We start from the raw sequence: 19294 nt of genomic DNA on the forward strand, positions 1-19294 counted from the left end.
ATCATATCACGGGGTTTGGATGCACCGGCGAAGTTTGCACCAACTCTTGAGGTGAGAAAGGGCAATGCACGGTACCGAAGAGGCTAGCAATGATGGAAGGGTGAGAGTGCGTATAATCCATGGACTCAGCATTAGTCATAAAGAACTCACATACTTATTGCAAAAATCTACAAGTCATCAAAACCAAGCACTACGCGCATGCTCCTAGGGGGATAGATTGGTAGGAAAAGACCATCGCTCATCCCCGACCGCCACTCATAAGGAAAGCAATCAAAGAACACCTCATGCTTCAAATTTGTCACACGACGTTTACCATACGTGCATACTACGGGACTTGCAAACTTCAACACAGGTATTTCTCAATTCCACAATTACTCAACTAGCACAACTCTAATATTACCCCCTTTATATCTCAAAACAATTATCAAGTATCAAGCTTCTCATAGTATTTAATGCACTCTATATGAAAGTTTTTACTATACCCATCCTGGATGTCTATCATAATAGGACTAATTTTATAGCCAAAGAAAATTACCATGTTATTCTAAAAGACTCTCAAAATAATATAAGTGAAGCATGAGAGATCAATAATTTCTATAAAGTAAAACCACCACCGTGCTCTAAAAAGGTATAAGTGAAGCACTAGAGCAAAATTATCTAGCTCAAAAGATATAAGTGAAGCACATAGAGTATTCTAATAAATTCCGATTCATGTGTGTCTATCCCAAAAGGTGTGTACAGCAAGGACGATTGTGGTAAACTAAAAGGCAAAGACTCAAATCATACAAGACGCTCCGAGCAAAACACATATCATGTGGTGAATAAAAATATAGCCTCAAGTAAAGTTACCAATAGACGAAGACGAAAGAGGGGATGCCTTCCAGGACATCCCCAAGCTTAGGCTTTTGGTTGTCCTTGAATTTTACCTTGGGGTGCCTTGGGCATCACCAAGCTTAGGCTCTTGCCACTCCTTGTTCCAAAATCCATCAAATATTTACCCCAAAACTTGAAAACTTCACAACACAAAACTCAACAGAAAATCTCATGAGCTCCGTTAGTATAAGAAAACAAACCACCACTTTAATGTACTGTAATGAACTCATTATTTATTTATATTGGTGTTAAACCTACTGTTTTCCAACTTCTCTATGGTTCATACCCCCCGATACTAGTCATAGATTCATCAAAATAAGCAAACAACACTCGAAAAACAGAATCTATCAAAAACAGATCAATCTGTAGCAATCTGGAAGTTTCGAATACTTTTGTAACTCCAAAATTCCTGAAAAATTAGGAAGTCCTAAATAACTTGTATGTTGATCTACTGCAGTTGAAATTGGAATTTTATCACTCTCTGGTAAAAAACGAAAATTATTCTCGTGAGCGCAAACTTTCTGTTTTTTCCAGCAAGATCAAATAAAAAAACATCCCAGAAGATCCTAAAGGCTTTACTTGGCACAAACACTAATTAAAACATAAAAAAAACACAATCATAACAGATGATAGATGAATTATTTATTACTAAACAGGAACAAAAATAAAATCGGGTTGCCTCCCAACAAGCGCCATCGTTTAATGCCCCTAGCTAGGCATTGATAATTTCGATGATGCTCACATGGAAGACAAGAATTGAAGCACAAAGAGAGCATCATGAAACATGTAGCAAACACATCTAAGTCTAACATACTTCCTATGCATAGGCATCTTATAGGCAAAACAAATTATCATAGCAAGCAATAACTAGCATGTGCAAGGAAGCGTAAAGAAACAATAGCAATCTCAACATAACGAGAGATAATTTAGTAACATGAAAATTTCTACAATCATATTTTCCTCTCTCATAATAATTATATGTGGGACCATAAGCGAATTCAACAAAATAGCTATCACATAAAATATTTTCAACACGATCCACATGCATGCAAAGTTGACACTATTCTAAAATATTGGGATTAACATTAACTAAAGTCATGACCTCTCCAAACCCACTTTTATCGAAAATTGCATAAGATCGAACATTCTCCAAATACGTGGGATCTAAAGTTGACACTCTTCCAAAACCACTTTCATTATTATCAATCTTATATTCATCATGGGGCTTAAATAAATTTTCAAGATCATAAGAAGAATCACCCCAATCATGATCATTGCAACAAGTAGTGGACATAGCAAAACTAGCATCCCCAAGCTTAGGGTTTTGCATATTATTAGCACAATTGACATTCATAGAATTTATAATAACACCATTGCAATCATGCTTTTTATTCAAAGATCTATCGTGAATCACTTTATAAAGCACTTCATCACAATTTTCAGATTCACGGATTTCAAGCAAAACTCCATAAAGATAATCTAGTGCACTCAACTCACTAGCAATTGATTCATCATAATTGGATCTCTTAAAAATATTAGCAAGAGGATGAGGATCCATAACAATAGATATTTAGCAAGCGAAGATGCAATCTAATAAAAGGCACATGGTAACATGAGCAAACAGAAGGACGAACGGAAAAGGGCGAATAAAACGACAAATGTGAGTGGGGGAGAGGAAAACGAGAGACGAATGGCAAATAATGTAATGCGAGGGAGAAGAGTTTGTGATGGGTACTTGGTATGTCTTGACTTGAGCATAGATATCCCCGGTAACGGCGCCAGAAATGGCTAGTTGACGGGAGATCAAATCTTGACTTGACTTGGTGCAAATCTCCCCGGCAACGGCGCCATAAATCCTTCTTGCTACCTCTTGAGCATGCATTGGTTTTCCCTTGAAGAGGAAAGGGTGGTGCAACAAAGTAGCATAAGTATCTCCCTCAGTTTTGAGAACCAAGGTATCAATCCAGTAGGAGACTACACGCAAATCGCCTAGTACCTGCACAAACAAAAAAGAACATCGCAACCAACGTGATAAAGGGGTTGTCAATCACTTCACGGTCACTTACGAAAGTGAGACCTGATAAAGATAATAAGATAAATATTTTTGGTATTTTTGTTGTATATATTGAAAAGTAAAGATTGCAAAATAAAATAAATAGTAAACTAGAATTGTAGATCGGAAACTTATATGATGTAAAGTAGACCCGGGGGCCATAGGTTTCACTAGTGGCTTCTCTGAAGATAGCATATATTACGGTGGGTGAACAAATTACTGCCGAGCAATTGATAGAAAAGCGCATAGTTATGAGAATATCTAGGCATGATCATGAACATAGGCATCACGTCCGTGTCAAGTAGACCGGAACGATTCTGCATCTACTACTATTACTCCACACATCGACCGCTATCCACAATGCATCTAGAGGATTAAGTTCATAAGAACAGAGTAACACATTAGTTAAGATGACATGATGTAGAGGGATAAACTCAAGCAATATGATATAAACCCCATCTTTTTATCCTCGATGGCAACAATACAACACGTGTCAGTTCCCTGTCTGTCACTGGGATCGAGCACCGCAAGATTGAACCGAAAGCTAAGCACTTCTCCCATTGCAAGAAAGATCAATCTAGTAGGCCGAACCAAACCGATAATTTGAAGAGACTTGCAAAGATATCAAATCATGCATATAAGAATTCGGAGAAGAATCAAATATTGTTCATAGATAATCTTGATCATAAACCCACAATTCATCGGATCTCGACAAACACACCACAAAAAGTATTACATCGAATAGATCTCCAAGAACATCGAGGAGAACTTTGTATTGAAATGCAAAGAGAGAGAAGAAGCCATCTAGCTAATAACTATGGACCCGAAGGTCTGTGGTAGACTACTCACACATCATTGGAGAGGCTATGGTGTTGATGTAGAAGCCCTCCGTGATCGAATCCCCCTCCGGCAGATCGCGGGAAAAGGCCCCAAGATGGGATCTCACGGGTACAGAAGGTTGCGGCAGTTGAAAAGTGGTTTCGTGTCTCCCCTGGATGTTTTCAGGGTATAAGAGTATATATATAGGCGAAAGAAGTATGTTGGTGGAGCTACAAGGGGCCCACGAGGGAGGGGGCGCGCCGCCCTACCTCGTGGCCGCCTCATTGCTTCCTTGACCTCCACTCCAAGTCTCCTGGATTGTGTTTGTTCCAAAAAAGATCATCGCGACAGTTTCGTTCTATTTGGATTCTGTTTGATATTCCTTTCCCGCGAAACAGTGAAATAGGCAAAAAACAGCAATTTGCACTAGGCCTTCGGTTAATAGGTTAGTGCCAAAAATAATATAAAAGTGCATAATAATGCTCATTAAACATCCAAAATAGATAATATAATAACATGGAACAATAAAAAATTATAGATACATTGGAGACGTATCACTGTCCTACGGTGCCCTTCGTGTCATGCAAACGGAGGGATATCCGCTATAGGATGTTGCAATAGGTTCATGATTCGCTTATTGTCGGTTGCGGGAGTGACAGAAACCTAAACACAGATAAGTGGGTTGTTGCGTATGGGAATAAAGAGGACTTGATACTTAATGCTATGGTTGGGTTTCACAACCTTAATGATCTTTAGTAGTTGCGGATGCTTGCTAGAGTTCCAATCATAAGTGCATATGATCGAAGTAGTGAAAGTATGTTAGCTCATGCCTCTCCCTCATATAAAATTGCATGAATGGTTACCGGTCTAGTTATCGATTGCCTAGGGACAAATGACTTTCTTGTTGACAAAATCTATCTACTTTTATTACCTTGCATTTTAATCATAGTTTTATTCTCGCAAACTACTCATAATTTTATTCTCAGAAAAGAGTTTCATACTTGTTTTAGGTAAAGCAAACATCAAGTGTGCATAGAGTTGTATTGGTGGTCAATAGAACTTGAGGGAATATTTGTTCTACCTTTAGCTCCTCATTGGGGTTCAACACTATTATTTATCGAAGAAGGCTACAAACGATCCCCTATACTTGTGGGTTATCAAGACTTTTCCCTGGCGCCGTTGCCGGGGAGCAATAGCGTGGGGTGAATATTCTCATGTGTGCTTGTTTGCTTTATCACTAAGTAGTTTTTATTTTCTGTTCTAAGTTGTTCTCTATCTTTAGTTATGGATATGGAACACGAAATACCAAAAAATTAGTTGTACTTGCTACTCATGGAGATGGGGAACCTCCGAAAACCCTCGATGCTCGTTATGTGAAAAATATTAAACACTACTTTGATAATCCTGAGAAAACCCCATTCAACATGATAATGGGAGACAAGTTGGATCAATGTGAGTACTTTAGGGATTATCGCTTGACACAAAAGGGAAACTATTATGGGATCAAATTTATATGTTGCATTGGTAATGCTCGGATTTATGCTCTAGATATGATTATGTTAGATTTAGGGCTCCGCGGACCCAGGAATGGTTCGAACTCTGGGGCGTGCACGAAGAACTCAACCTCTCAAGCCAACCGATCATCGCTCTCATGGCCTAGCTCGATGAACGGGGAGGGAAAGCAACACGATAGTTTACCCAGGTTTGGTCCACCTTGTGGTGTAAGACCCTACTCCTGCTTTGGGGTGGATTAGCCTCGCGAGGGGCCGAGGATGAACTAGTACAGAGGAAGAACAACCTCAGGAGGCCTGTTCTTGTGCGGGTGTGAGCTAGGGAAGTCTCTCCCTTCTACGGTGGTGGCTAAGCTATATTTGTAGTGGCCTTGGTACTTTTCCTCCAAATGAAGGTGGGAAGGGATCCCGCAGTGGCCAATTTTGAAGGGGGACAGGGAGTACATCATATCCTGACAAAAGGTGGTCTTCGCCTGCAAAGCTTCTAGTCGTGACACCACGGTGGGCTCGGTGATGACATCCGTCCTGCCGTCCTGGCGGTGTTGGTCTTGTTACATGGGACTGGAAACCTTTGGGTGATTCCTCGGGAGCCCGCGCCCGCACTTGCCTCCTTAGCACCAAAGAGGAAACATGCTGCTCTGCGCCCGCTGGATCCCGCCTGGCCTTGGTCGTCACGGCTTGAGTCACCTAGACCTCATGAGGTGAATGCTTGCATAGGAATCTCCGCTCCTCAGGAGCCAGCCTAGGGAGGCCGCTCCCTCCGAAGGTCTTGGTGTTGTCCGCCTCGCGAGACTTGGGCTCCTCGCGGGGGTCTTGTCTTGCCGAAGCTGAAGATGGGTCGTACCAGGCCGTTGATGGTGCCACGCCGTGGGCCGCAGGCAGGCAGGTCTGGATACCATGGTTCCCAGAACATCGACAGTAGCCCCCTGGCCCAAGGCACGCTCGAACTTGGCTTCAAGGTAAAGCCAAGGGGAAAGGCGAAGTGCCGCGGGCCCAACTGCCTGCAGGCCAAGGCGACGCATGGCGCTTTATGGGACGTGGGCGTCTCCACTTCCCCATGCCGCCTCGGCAATCGTTCGACTTGACAACTGCCTATTGCATGCAGAAAAAACCATCATTACTCGAGATCGTTGGAGGCCGGCGGTTGTCCTCCCTCCGGCTATAAATGGGAGAGGGGGCAGAGCCCCCTGCTCGTCTCCGTCTTCTCGCTGCTTGCTCCTCCTTCTTCCTTTCCATCCCACCATCTTACCAGTGAGTCCATGGCGCTAGTGAGAAGGTTTTCTGCTATGGAGAAGGGTAAAAATCCTCAGGTGGAACCTAAGATGCTTCTGCCGAAGAAGAGGCCCGATTGCTCTCGTGATGCCGCTGTGGAGCCCATGGTGACGCGGCCTTGGCATGAACAAGCTCCGCCGGGCTTCCCGGTCCCCGTTTATGCCCGCGCGTAGAGTCCCCCGCATAGGGACGGCGGCTGACACTGCGAGGAGCGGGGTCGCGGAGGAGGACAGGTGGTGGTCGTACGACCACCCCACTCGCGGCCCCATGCCGAAGGCATAGCCCGTGAGTTTGTAGTGTGGGCGGCGATGCCGCCGCACACATGGATCCGGTTCCTGTGGTCCTTCGCAGGGGAGATACCGCCGAGGGGGGCCATGGAGTTGTGGCTGCAGCACGACGGATGCTGCGGCCAAGCTTCAGAAGCGGAGGTCGAGGTCGTCAACACCAGCGACATCTTCATGACTCAAGGATGGGGCGCGATCGCCCGCACCTGCCGCTTGTAGGGAGGCCATGCCATCCACTTCGAGTATGACAGGGCGTCGACGCTCTTCTTCAGGGTCTTCGGGGAGGATGGTCGGCGCCTGGAATGCTGCCCCGCGGGAAGCGATCGAGGCGGCGAGGCGGCCGACAGCGAACTTGCCCTTGGCCTTGTCCATGATTCTTCTTACAGCACCAGCGTCTCCTCCAAGCATGACTCGAGCGACTATAACCGATACGAGCCATCGTGCCCGCACCTCAGCAGCAGCGTCATCTCGGCGTTGTCGGTGACGCCGCCAAGGCCGCGACTCCCTTAGGGTCTTTTCCTTTGCTTCATCTCTGCACGAAACCATGACGAGCCCCGCGGGGGTGTGTGTAAAAATTGTGATGCTTTGCCTCAGTGCTTATTATTTCCAATTAATGCCGCAGTTACACTTCTTGCTGTGGCACGGTTCCCCCTTTCATCCTCATGGTAACTTAGTGATCTATGTCGATAGGACCTAGTCCCTAGGCAGGCTTCAGCCGTCGCTGGTATGCCAGGTCGCGATGTCATGGTCAAGGCTAGGGGGTGGGCGGCCCGAGGTCCAGCAAGAGCCCCTAGGACATGATGCTCAAGGGGTCCCCTTTGGCGCGCAAGCGGCTTTCGAAATACTAAAAGGGCAACATCCTTGCGAGAGGCAAAACACTGATCGTAAGGTTCAAGCCTGTGTGTGTGGGGTGACTTATCTTTGTGAGCGCGATGTGATCCTTTCGCTGTGAGGACAACTTCTGGTGCGACACCTGGTTGTGTCCTGGTGGCGGTGGCGCTCCCAGGAGAGACTCGCGTCCGCCCCTTCTTCCTCGCTCATCTGGGTGCTCTACGTCCTCGGGTCCCGGCCCTTGAGCGAGGCTCAGCCGTCGCTGGTATGCCAGGTCGCGATGCCGTGGTCAAGGCCAGGGGGTGAGGGCTCAAGAGCCAGTGGGAGCCCCTGAGGTGCATTGCTCAGGCCCCCCTTTAACGTGCAAGCGGTTTGCATGAAAAAGGAGTGACTGGCCTTGCGAGGGGTCATGCCTCGAGGTGTCGGCGGGGCTGTCGGTGTCAAAACCGGTGGATCTCGGGTAGGGGGTCCCGAACTATGCGTCTTGGATCGATGGTAACAGGAGACAAGGGACACAATGTTTACCCAGGTTCGGGCCCTCTCTATGGAGGTAAAACCCTATGTCCTGCTTGATTGTTATTGATGAATATGACTGTTACAAGAGTGGATCTACCACGAGATCGTAATGGGTAAACCCTAGAAGTCTAGCCTATGTGGGTATGGTAATGAGTATATGTGTAGTCCTTTCCGGACTACACCCTTCGGTTTATATAGACACCAAGGGGATCTAGGGTTTACATGGAGTCGGTTACATGAGAAGGGATCTTTGGTCGCCAATCTTGCCTTCCACGCCAAGTAGAGTCCAATCCGGACACGGTGCAGTCTTCGGCCTTCATGTCTTCACAGCCCATCAGTCCGGCCCATGGATAACAGGTTGGATGCCCGAGGACCCCTTAGTCCAGGACTCCCTTAGTAGCCCCCGAACCAGTCTTCAATAATGAGGTGCTCGGCACACATACTGTCTTCGGCATTGCAAGGTGGGTTCTCCCTTCGACGATCTCCAAGTATGTATTCGGCCATTGATCCAATGTCGCCACCTTGGCGGCCGCGTTTTGAATAGTCTTTGTCCTCCACGTGTCGAGTGAATGTGGAAAGTCAGGGTATTTTTGCGAATAACACCCCCTTCATGCGGGGAAGAGTGCCTATTTAAAGAGATTGGACCCCAGATCCATTCAGCGCTACGCAGAAGAAATCCCCAGAGACTGCTTTAGGAGAAACCATTCCGGCATGGCGAATGCTCCCAGCTCCTCCACTCGTCCCGGCCCAGAGAAAGGCGAGTGGGAGTGGTGTTCCATGTCTCATAGCCGTTTGACGAAGTTGCAAACACAGGGATTCCTTCCCCATGCAGATCTAGTCCCTGTTCGATCGGGGCTTGCTTCCTTCAATGAGGGGACTCAGGCAGAGGACTTCCCCAATCCATCCGGGGGGAGCGAGTGTGTTTTGTCCCCTACCTGCTAAGAGGCGTCGGATTTCCAATCCACCCGTTCCTCCGAGGGCTTCTGGAATATTACGGCCTCCAGCTGCACAACTTCACTCCAGCCTCTATTCTGCACATTGCGGGTTACGTGCTTTATGTGAACTTTTCCTGGGCGCTGAAGCTCATTTCGAGTTGTGGAGGAAGCTGTTTTGTCTCGTCCCGTGCAACCACGAAGGGTCAATATTTGAAGTGGGCGGAGCCGAAGTGTGGCGTGTGACCGATACCAGATATCCATCCGGCACACCAAGGAAGGCACCTGATGAATGGCCCTCCGAATGGTTTTATATAGAGGACGTTGCGCTTCCTGACCCGATTCGGAAGGGTCTTCCTGAATTTGCTCGTGTCCCACTGAAGAAACACCACAGTTGGTGTCCCCGGAGTCTTGAAGAGGAAGACAGCGTGGAGGTTCGTCAGCTGATGAGCAGGATAAGAGAGCTCACTCCGTCCGGACTCACAGTAATCGAGTTTATGGCGATTTCCATAGCGCGAGGGGTTCAGCCGCTCCAATACAAAGGGCTTCCCATGTGGCACTATAATGGGGAGGATGATGCTTCTCGCTGCGGCTGGAAAGGTCTGGATACCCCTGCCGCTTTGGTTAAGATATTAGCCGAACTGTTCAAAGGGGAGGAAAAGGAATTTCTCCGCAGCAAATCTAGAGATGGGTACTCTATCTATAACCCTCCCAGCTGGTAAGGCCTGACCCCTCCGTTTTTACTTCTTCCATCTCCAAATTGCTTTTGATAAACTTCTAGCTTGTTTGCTTATGACAGCACCAGCGAAAGGTCACCGAGGGATTTTATAGTCCCGCCCCACAGTCGTAGGACCACAACCGGGAGCTAGATCCCAGGTTGTAAGAGGACACAGATATATTTGTGGTGCTTGCGGAGGGAGTGTTCTACTAGACCAGCTACGATGGCACGGAAGTGGCCATTACCGTAGACTATCCAGGCATTCTTCCTACATCTCGGGTAAATAATTAAGAAATCGCCTTCTCTAAAAGAGTGCTCTTACTCTGTCTCACCCATCGCATCGTACCATGCTTCACAGGGGAGACGTTCGACGGTTTCGAAGAGATCGGCTCCCGCGCCGGACAATCCTTCCAAGAGGAAAGCAAATGAAGAGACAGCCACGCCTTCATCGAAGAGGTATGAATTCACCAACCTGCCCTTGAGCAGTCACGTCCAACCATGACCTTCCCATTTTCCATTTGTCAGGAGGAAGGCGTGCCAGACTGTATCCGGGGGTCCGAGCGGCTGTACTTCCCACAACCAGGATTCAAATCCCGCCGTGAAGACGGGGGCTGATGCAGGGGCGACGCCGGACTCTCCTCCAGCCGAGGTTTCGGGCGATGTATCGATCACCAACTCAGAAGTGGAGAGTGCTATGAATCATTGGCACCGCCGGGCCATTTTACATGATCCTCGCTTTTCGGAAGAGTCGTTTAACGCCTTCAACGCAGCTGATGCGTACATCCTGGCTGCTCGAGATGGGATTAGTAGGGCCACAAAGCAACATATGAAAGATGTGCAGGTAAATTCACTTTGACTGACTATGACAACCATATGCCAGTAGCCCCCGAGACTTAAAGGAGTTGAATCAACTGATTTAAGGATCAATGTACAACCAGTTTCTTACGGAGAAGAATACCCAGCTGGCTCAAGAACTAGAAAAGTGTCAGCGCCAGCTGCTTGCTGCTTGCTGCTAACGCCGAACTGGAGAAATACAAAGCATCTCCAGGTAATATTGTCCATCATCAAAAATTCATAAGGCTACACCGATAGTGTGAATCTGGGTTCTAATTTTTGTGTTGGGTCGTTTAGACCAAGTGCAAGAGTAGCTGGCCGCCGCTCGAAGCGAAGAACATGGAGCCAAAAAGCTGCTAGCAGCAGGCGAGCGTGTATTGACAAAGGTCGTTGAAGAGAAAAAGAAACTCCAGGATTTGAACATCAACCTGGGCGAAGAACTAAAAGATGTGCGAGCGCAGCTAGCCGACTCTGTGAAAGAGAACAAGAAGCTCCGAGGCAGCATATTCAGTATGTGGCCGCTTTTATCTTACAACAGTTTGGAGGTAGCAGTAGCTGATATAGCTGTAATTGCAGGTTTGTTGAGGAACCGCCCCAAAGAGGAAGTGTCCGGATCATCAAATGATCTTCTACAGGAGCTATTGCAGTTGCACGAGCAAGCTCGGCAAGCTATGCGGAGTGTAGCCAAGGCTTTATGCCCATCCGACTCCCCTCCAGGAAGCATGGAGAAGCTGGTAGAGCTGTTCAAGGGAGCGTGGCGGTGTGTCCAGCTATGGAAGATATCTGCCCTGCCGAGAGGGTGCGCGAGAGGCCTGGGCCATGGTGAAGACGCACTATACCAAGCTGGATCCTAACCACATGGCCCGTGTCGGGCCGGTAGGGCCGAACGGGGAAGAAATTCCCGTTAGTATAGTATATGACCAAGTAGAGGTGGCTGATACGTCTCCAACGTATCTATAATTTTTGATTGCTCCATGCTACTTTATCTACTGTTTTGGACTATATTGGGCTTTATTTTCCACTTTTATATTATTTTTGGGACTAACCTATTAACCGGAGGCCCAGCCCAGAATTGCTGTTTTTTGCCTATTTCAGTATTTCGAGGAAACAAAATATCAAACGGAGTCCAAACGGAATGAAACCTTCGGGAACGTGATCTTCTCACCGAATGTGATCCAGGAGACTTGGACCTTACTCCAAGAAGTTTCCAGGGAGGTCACGAGGGTGGAGGGCGCGCCCCCTTGCCTCGTGGGCCCCTCGGAGCTCCACCGACGTGCTCCTTCCTCCTATATATACCTACGTACCCACATTAGACCAAAGACGGAGCCAAAAACCTAATTCCACCGCCGCAACTTCCTGTATCCACGAGATCCCATCTTGGGGCATGTTCCGGAGCTCCGCTGGAGAGGGCATCCATCACGGAGGGCTTCTACATCAACACCATAGCCCTTCCGATGAAGTGTGAGTAGTTTACTTCAGACCTTTGGGTCCATAGCTAGTAGCTAGATGGCTTCTTCTCTCTTTTTGGATCTCAATACAATGTTCTCCCCCTCTCTCGTGGAGATCTATTTGATGTAATCTTCTTTTTGCGGTGTGTTTGTTGAGACCGATGAATTGTGGGTTTATGATCCAACTTATCTATGAATAATATTTGAATCTTCTCTGAATTCTTTTATGTATGATTGAGTTATCTTTGCAAGTCTCTTCGAATTATCCGTTTGGTTTGGCCAACTAGATTGGTAGTTCTTGCAATGGGAGAAGTGCTTAGCTTTGGGTTCAATCTTGTGGTGTCCTTACTCAGTGACAGAAAGAGTTGCAAGGCATGTATTGTATTGTTGCTATCGAGGATAACAAGATGGGGTATTTATCATATTGCATGAATTTATTCCTCTACATCATGTCATCTTGCTTAAGGCGTTACTCTGTTTTTAACTTAATACTCTAGATGCATGCTGGATAGCGGTCGATGAGTGGAGTAATAGTAGTAGATGCAGGCAGGAGTCGGTCTACTTGTCCCGGACGTGATGCCTATATACATGATCATACCTAGATAACCTCATAACTATGCTAAATTCTATCAATTGCTCAACAATAATTTGTTCACCCACCGTAGAATATCTATGCTCTTGAGAGAAGCCACTAGTGAAACCTATGGCCCCCGGGTCTATTCTCATCATATCAATCTCCATTACTTTATTTTACTTTTTTTGCTTTTACTTTTTACTTTGCATCTTTATACCAAAAAAACCAAAAATATTATCTCTATCAGATCTCACTCTCGTAAGTGACCGTGAAGGGATTGACAACCCCTAAGCGTTGGTTACGAGTTGCTACCGTTTTGTGCAGGCACGAGGGACTTGCGTGTGACCTCCTACTGGATTGATACCTTGGTTCTCAAAAACTGAGGGGAATACTTATGATACTGTGCTGCATCACCCCCTCCTCTTCGGGGAAAACCAACGCTAGCTCGAGACGTAGCAAGAAGGATTTCTGGCGCCGTTGCCGGGGAGGCCTACGCCAAGTCAATTCAAGATTTACTCTCTCATCAACGAGCCATTTCTGGCGCCGTTGCCGGGGAGGCCTACGCCAAGTCAAGTCAAGATTTACTCTCCCGTCAATGAGCCATTTCTGGCGCCGTTGCCGGGGAAGCCTACGCAAAAGTCAACATACCGAGTACCCATCACAATCTCTATCTCTCGCATTACATTATTTGCCATTTGCCTCTCGTTTTCCTCTCCCCCACTTCACCCTTGCCGTTTTATTCGCCCTCTCTTTCCCAATCTCCTCCTCTTTTTCCCTTTGCCTTTTGTTTGCTCGTGTGTTAGTTTGCTTGCTTGTTCGTCACGATGGCCTTACCTAATTTTGGTGATCTTCACCTTAAAAGGCTAGAAGATATCGAAAACAATGTCAGGAAGTTTATGGTCTTGCAATTTGAGCATAATAATTTCTTTAGAAACGAGCTTAAGGAACAAAAGAGTTTTATGAGTTATATGAATAAAGAGCTCGATGATATGTCCAAAGAATTTGATGGTGTAAGAGCCCAAATTGCTCATCTTGAAAAAATGACCGCTGAAATTTCGGATATGCAAGCCACCTTAGTCAATAAGATGGCCGCTAAACCGAATAACTATGAGAATCAATATGAAGATCTAAAAGTTATTGATGTGTCCCCTATTAAATCTTTGTTTTGCAATGTGAAACTTGATGAATCTGATTATGATCTTCCCTTACCTAGAAGGCGTTCTAAGAATTCTGAGTTTTTAGATCCTGATGATGAAATTGATAAAAAAAGGGATTGAAAGAAATAAAAATCTAGATATTGCTCAACCCACTATTTTGGATCTCCAGGAATTCAACTATGAAAATTGCTCTTTAATTCATTGTATTTCCTTGTTGTAATCCGTGTTAAATTCTCCTCATGCTTATAGTCGAAATAAGGCCTTTACTGAACACATTGTTGACACCTTAATGCAATCTTATGAAGAAAAGCTTGAGTTGAAAGTTTCTATCCCTAGAAAACTCCATGATGAGTGGGAACCTACAATTAAGATTAAAACTAAAAATTACGAGTTTCATGCTTTGTGTGATTTGGGTGCTAGTGTCTCTACTATCCCCAAAGCTTTGTGTGATTTGTTAGATTTCCGTGACTTTGATGATTGCTCTCTAAACTTGCATCTTGCGGATTCCACTATTAAAAAGCCTATGGGAAGAATTAATGATGTTCTTATTGTTGCAAATAGGAATTATGTGCCCGTAGATTTTATCGTTCTTGATATAGATTGCAATCCTTCATGTCCTATTATTCTTGGTAGACCTTTCCTTAGAACGATTGGTACAATTATTGATATGAAGGAAGGGAATATTAAATTCCAATTTCCCTTAAAGAAGGGCATGGAACACTTTCCTAGAAAGAAAATAAAATTACCATATGAATCTATCATGAGAGCCACTTATGGATTGCCTACCAAAGATGGCAATACCTAGATCTATCCTTGCTTTTATGCCTAGATAGGGGCGTTAAACGATAGCGCTTGTTGGGAGGCAACCCAATTTTATTTTGTGTTTTTTGTTTTTGGTTCTGTTTAGGAATAAATAATCCATCTAGATTCTTTTTAGATGTGGTTTTATCTTTTAATTAGTGTTTGTGCCAAGTTAAACCTATTAGATCTTCTTGGAAGATAGTTATTTGATCTTGCTGTAATTTCCAGAATCTTTGCGCTCAGTGCCCGAATTGTAAAAAATCACCAGAACGTGATAAAATAGTGATTCCAATTGCTGCTGATCAATAAACAAATTTCCCAGGTCTTCTAATTTTGGTAGAATTTTTTGGGTACCAGAAGTTTGCGTTAGTAACAGATTACTACAGACTGTTCTGTTTTTGACAGATTCTTTTTTGCGTGTGTTGTTTGCTTATTTTGATGAATCTATGGCTAGTAAAATAGTTTATAAACCATAGAGAAGTTGGAATACAGTAGGTTTAACACCAATACAAATAAATAACAAGTTCACTACAGTACCTTAAAGTAGTCTTTTGTTTTCTTTCTCTAACGGAGCTCACGAGATTTCTATTGAGTTTTGTGTTGTGAAGTTTTCAAGTTTTGGGTGAATTCTTTTGATGGATTATGGAACAAGGAGTGGCAAGAGCCTAAGCTTGGGGATGCCCATGGCACCCCCAAGATAATCCAAGGACACCAAAAAGTCAAAGCTTGGGGATGCCCCGGAAGGCATCCCCTCTTTCGTCCACTTCCATCGGTAATTTACTTGGAGCTATATTTTTATTCACCAACATGATATGTGTTTTGCTTGGAGCGTCTTGTATTATTTGTGTCTTTGTGTTTTAGTATGCCACAATCATCCTTGCTGTACACACCTTTTGAGAGAGCCATGTATGAATTGAAATTTGTTAGAATACTCTATGTGCTTCAGTTATATCTTTTTGAGCGTGATAATTTTTGCTCCAGTGCTTCACTTAGATATTTTAGAGCACAGTGGTGGTTTGTTTTAAAGAAACTTGATCTCTCATGCTTCACTTAGATTATTTTTAGAGTCGTTAATAGCATGGTAATTTTCTTAATGTTAATATACTTGGTATTCAAGATATGTGAAACTTTCTTTTTAGTGGGTTGAATACTAAGATAATTTTGATGCTTGATAATTGTTTTGAGATATGGAGGTGATAATATCATAGTCGTGCTAGTTGAGTAGTTGTGAATTTGAGAAATACTTGTGTTGAAGTTAGCAAGTCCCGTAGCATGCACGTATGGTTAAAGTTGTGTAACAAATTTGAAGCATGAAGTGTACCTGGCTTGTGCATCCTTATGAGTGGCGGTCGGGGACGAGCGATGGTCTTTTCCTACCAATCTATCCCCCTAGGAGCATGCGCGTAGTACTTGATTTTTGATGACTTCTAAATTTTTTCAATAAGTATATGAGTTCTTTTGACTAATGTTGAGTCCATGGATTATACGCACTTTTACCTTTCCGCCACTTGCTAGCTTCTTCGGTACCGTGCATTGCCCTTTCTCACATTGAGAGTTGGTGCAAACTTCGCCGGTGCATCCAAACCCCGTGATATGATACGCTCTTTCACACATAAACCTCCCTATATCTTCCTCAAAACAGCCACCATACCTACCTATCATGGCATTTCCATAGCCATTCCGAGATATATTGCCATGCAACTTCCATCATCATCATCATCATCATCATCATCATCATCATGACATGCTTTACTTTTGTCATATTGCCATTGCATGATCTTGTAGTTGACATCGTATTTGTGGCAAAGCCACCATGCATTATTTTTCATACATGTCACTCTTGATTCATTGCACCATCCCGGTACACCGCCGGAGGCATTCATATAGACTCATATCTTGTTCTAGTATCGAGTTGTAATCATTATGTTGTAATCAATAGAAGTGTGATGATCATCATTATTAGAGCATTGCCCAATCAAAAAAAAAGAGAAAGGCCAAAAAGAAAAAAAGAAAGGCCCAAAAAAAAGAAGGAGAAAATAAAAAGGGCAATGCTACTATCTCTTTTTCCACACTTGTGCTTCAAAGTAGAACCTTGTTCTTCATGTAGTGAGTCTCATATATTGTGCTTCAAAGTAGCACCATGATTTTCATATAGTGAGTCTCATAATTTGTCTTGTTCATACTAGTGGGAATTTTTCATTATAGAACTTGGCTTGTATATTCCAACGATGGGCTTCCTCAAAATGCCCTAGGTCTTCATGGGCAAGCAAGTTGGATGCACACCCACTAGTTTTCTTTTGTTGAGCATTCTTAGCTCTAGTGCGTCCGTTGCATGGCAATCCCTACTCCTTGCATTAACATCAATTGATGGGCATCTCCATAGCTCATTGATTAGCCTCGTTGATGTGAGACTTTCTCCTTTTTTGTCTTCTCCACACAATCCCCATCATCATATTCTATACTACCCATAGTGCTATGTCCATGGCTCGCACTCATGTATTGCGTGAAGGTTGAAAAAGTTTGAGATTATTTGAGTATGAAACAATTGCTTGGCTTGTCATCGGGGGGATAGAAGTTGGGAACATATTTGTGTGACGAAAATGAAGCATAGCCTAACTATATGATTTTGTAGGGATGAACTTCCTTTGGCCATGTTATTTTGAGATGACATAATTGTTTGATTAGTATGCTTGAAGTATTATCATTTTTATGTCAATATGAACTTTTGTCTTGAACCTTTCGGATCTGAATATTCATACCATGATTAAGAAGATTTACATTGAAATTATGCCAAAGTATCACTCCGCATCAAAAATTCTCTTTTTATCATTTACCTACTCGAGGACGAGCAGGAATTAAGCTTGGGGATGCCTGATACGTCTCCAACGTATCTATAATTTTTGATTGCTCCATGCTACTTTATCTACTGTTTTGGACTATATTGGGCTTTATTTTCCACTTTTATATTATTTTTGGGACTAACCTATTAACCGGAGGCCCAGCCCAGAATTGTTGTTTTTTGCCTATTTCACTATTTCGAGGAAACATAATATCAAACGGAGTCCAAACGGAATGAAACCTTCGGGAATGTGATCTTCTCACCGAACGTGATACAGGAGACTTGGACCCTACTCCAAGAAGTTTCCGGGGAGGTCATGAGGGTGGAGGGCGCCCCCCTGGGCGCGCCCCCCTGCCTCGTGGGCCCCTCGGAGCTCCACCGACGTGCTCCTTCCTCGTATATATACCTACGTACCCCCATTAGACCAAAGACGGAGCCAAAAACCTAATTCCACCGCTGCAACTTCCTGTATCCACGAGATCCCATCTTGGGGCCTGTTCCGGAGCTCCTCTGGAGAGGGCATCCATCACGGAGGGCTTCTACATCAACACCATAGCCCTTCTGATGAAGTGTGAGTAGTTTACTTCAGACCTTCGGGTCCATAGCTAGTAGCTAGATGGCTTCTTCTCTCTTTTTGGATCTCAATACAATGTTCTCCCCCTCTCTCGTGGAGATCTATTCGATGTAATCTTCTTTTTGCGGTGTGTTTGTTGAGACCGATGAATTGTGGGTTTATCATCCAACTTATCTATGAATAATATTTGAATCTTCTCTGAATTCTTTTATGTATGATTGAGTTATCTTTGCAAGTCTCTTCGAATTATCCGTTTGGTTTGGCCAACTAGATTGGTAGTTCTTGCAATGGGAGACGTGCTTAGCTTTAGGTTAAATCTTGCGGTGTCCTTACTCAGTGACAGAAAGAGTTGCAAGGCATGTATTGTATTGTTGCCATCGAGGATAACAAGATGGGGTATTTATCATATTGCATGAATTTATTCCTCTACATCATGTCATCTTGCTTAAGGCGTTACTCCGTTTTTAACTTAATACTCTAGATGCATGCTGGATAGCGGTCGATGAGTGGAGTAATAGTAGTAGATGCAGGCAGGAGTCGGTCTACTTGTCCCGGACGTGATGCCTATATACATGATCATACCTAGATAACCTCATAACTATGCTAAATTCTATCAATTGCTCAACAGTAATTTTTTCACCCACCGTAGAATATCTATGCTCTTGAGAGAAGCCACTAGTGAAACCTATGGCCCCGGGTCTATTCTCATCATATCAATCTCCATTACTTTATTTTACTTGTTTTGCTTTTACTTTTTTACTTTGCATCTTTATACCAAAAATATTATCTCTATCAGATCTCACTCTCGTAAGTGACCGTGAAGGGATTGACAACCCCTAAGCGTTGGTTGCGAGTTGCTACCGTTTTATGCAGGTACGAGGGACTTGCGCGTGACCTCCTACTGGATTGATACCTTGGTTCTCAAAAACTGAGGGAAATACTTACGCTACTGTGCTGCATCACCCCCTCCTCTTCGGGGAAAACCAACGCTAGCTCGAGACGTAGCAATGGCCGCCAAATATTCTCAACATGATTGTAAGTTAGACTGCCTGTTGGAAGGCCTAGAGGAAGAGGTGTTCGAGTCCATGTGACTGTGTACTTTTCCTCATCTAGCTGAATTGTATATCATTTGTCATGGCAGACCTTTTCGCTTCAACCTCCGGACTTTAAGGTGCGGAGTGTTTCCGAATACCGTCGCAGCCGAACAGGCCGGGTTATGCTTGGAAAACTAGGCGTAGTGGTCATAGTTGCTTGAACA

The sequence above is a fragment of the Triticum urartu genome, chromosome 2A (genome assembly GCF_056163025.1).
Source record: "Triticum urartu cultivar PI428250 chromosome 2A, HENAU_Tu73, whole genome shotgun sequence".
Classification (NCBI taxonomy): domain Eukaryota; kingdom Viridiplantae; phylum Streptophyta; class Magnoliopsida; order Poales; family Poaceae; genus Triticum; species Triticum urartu.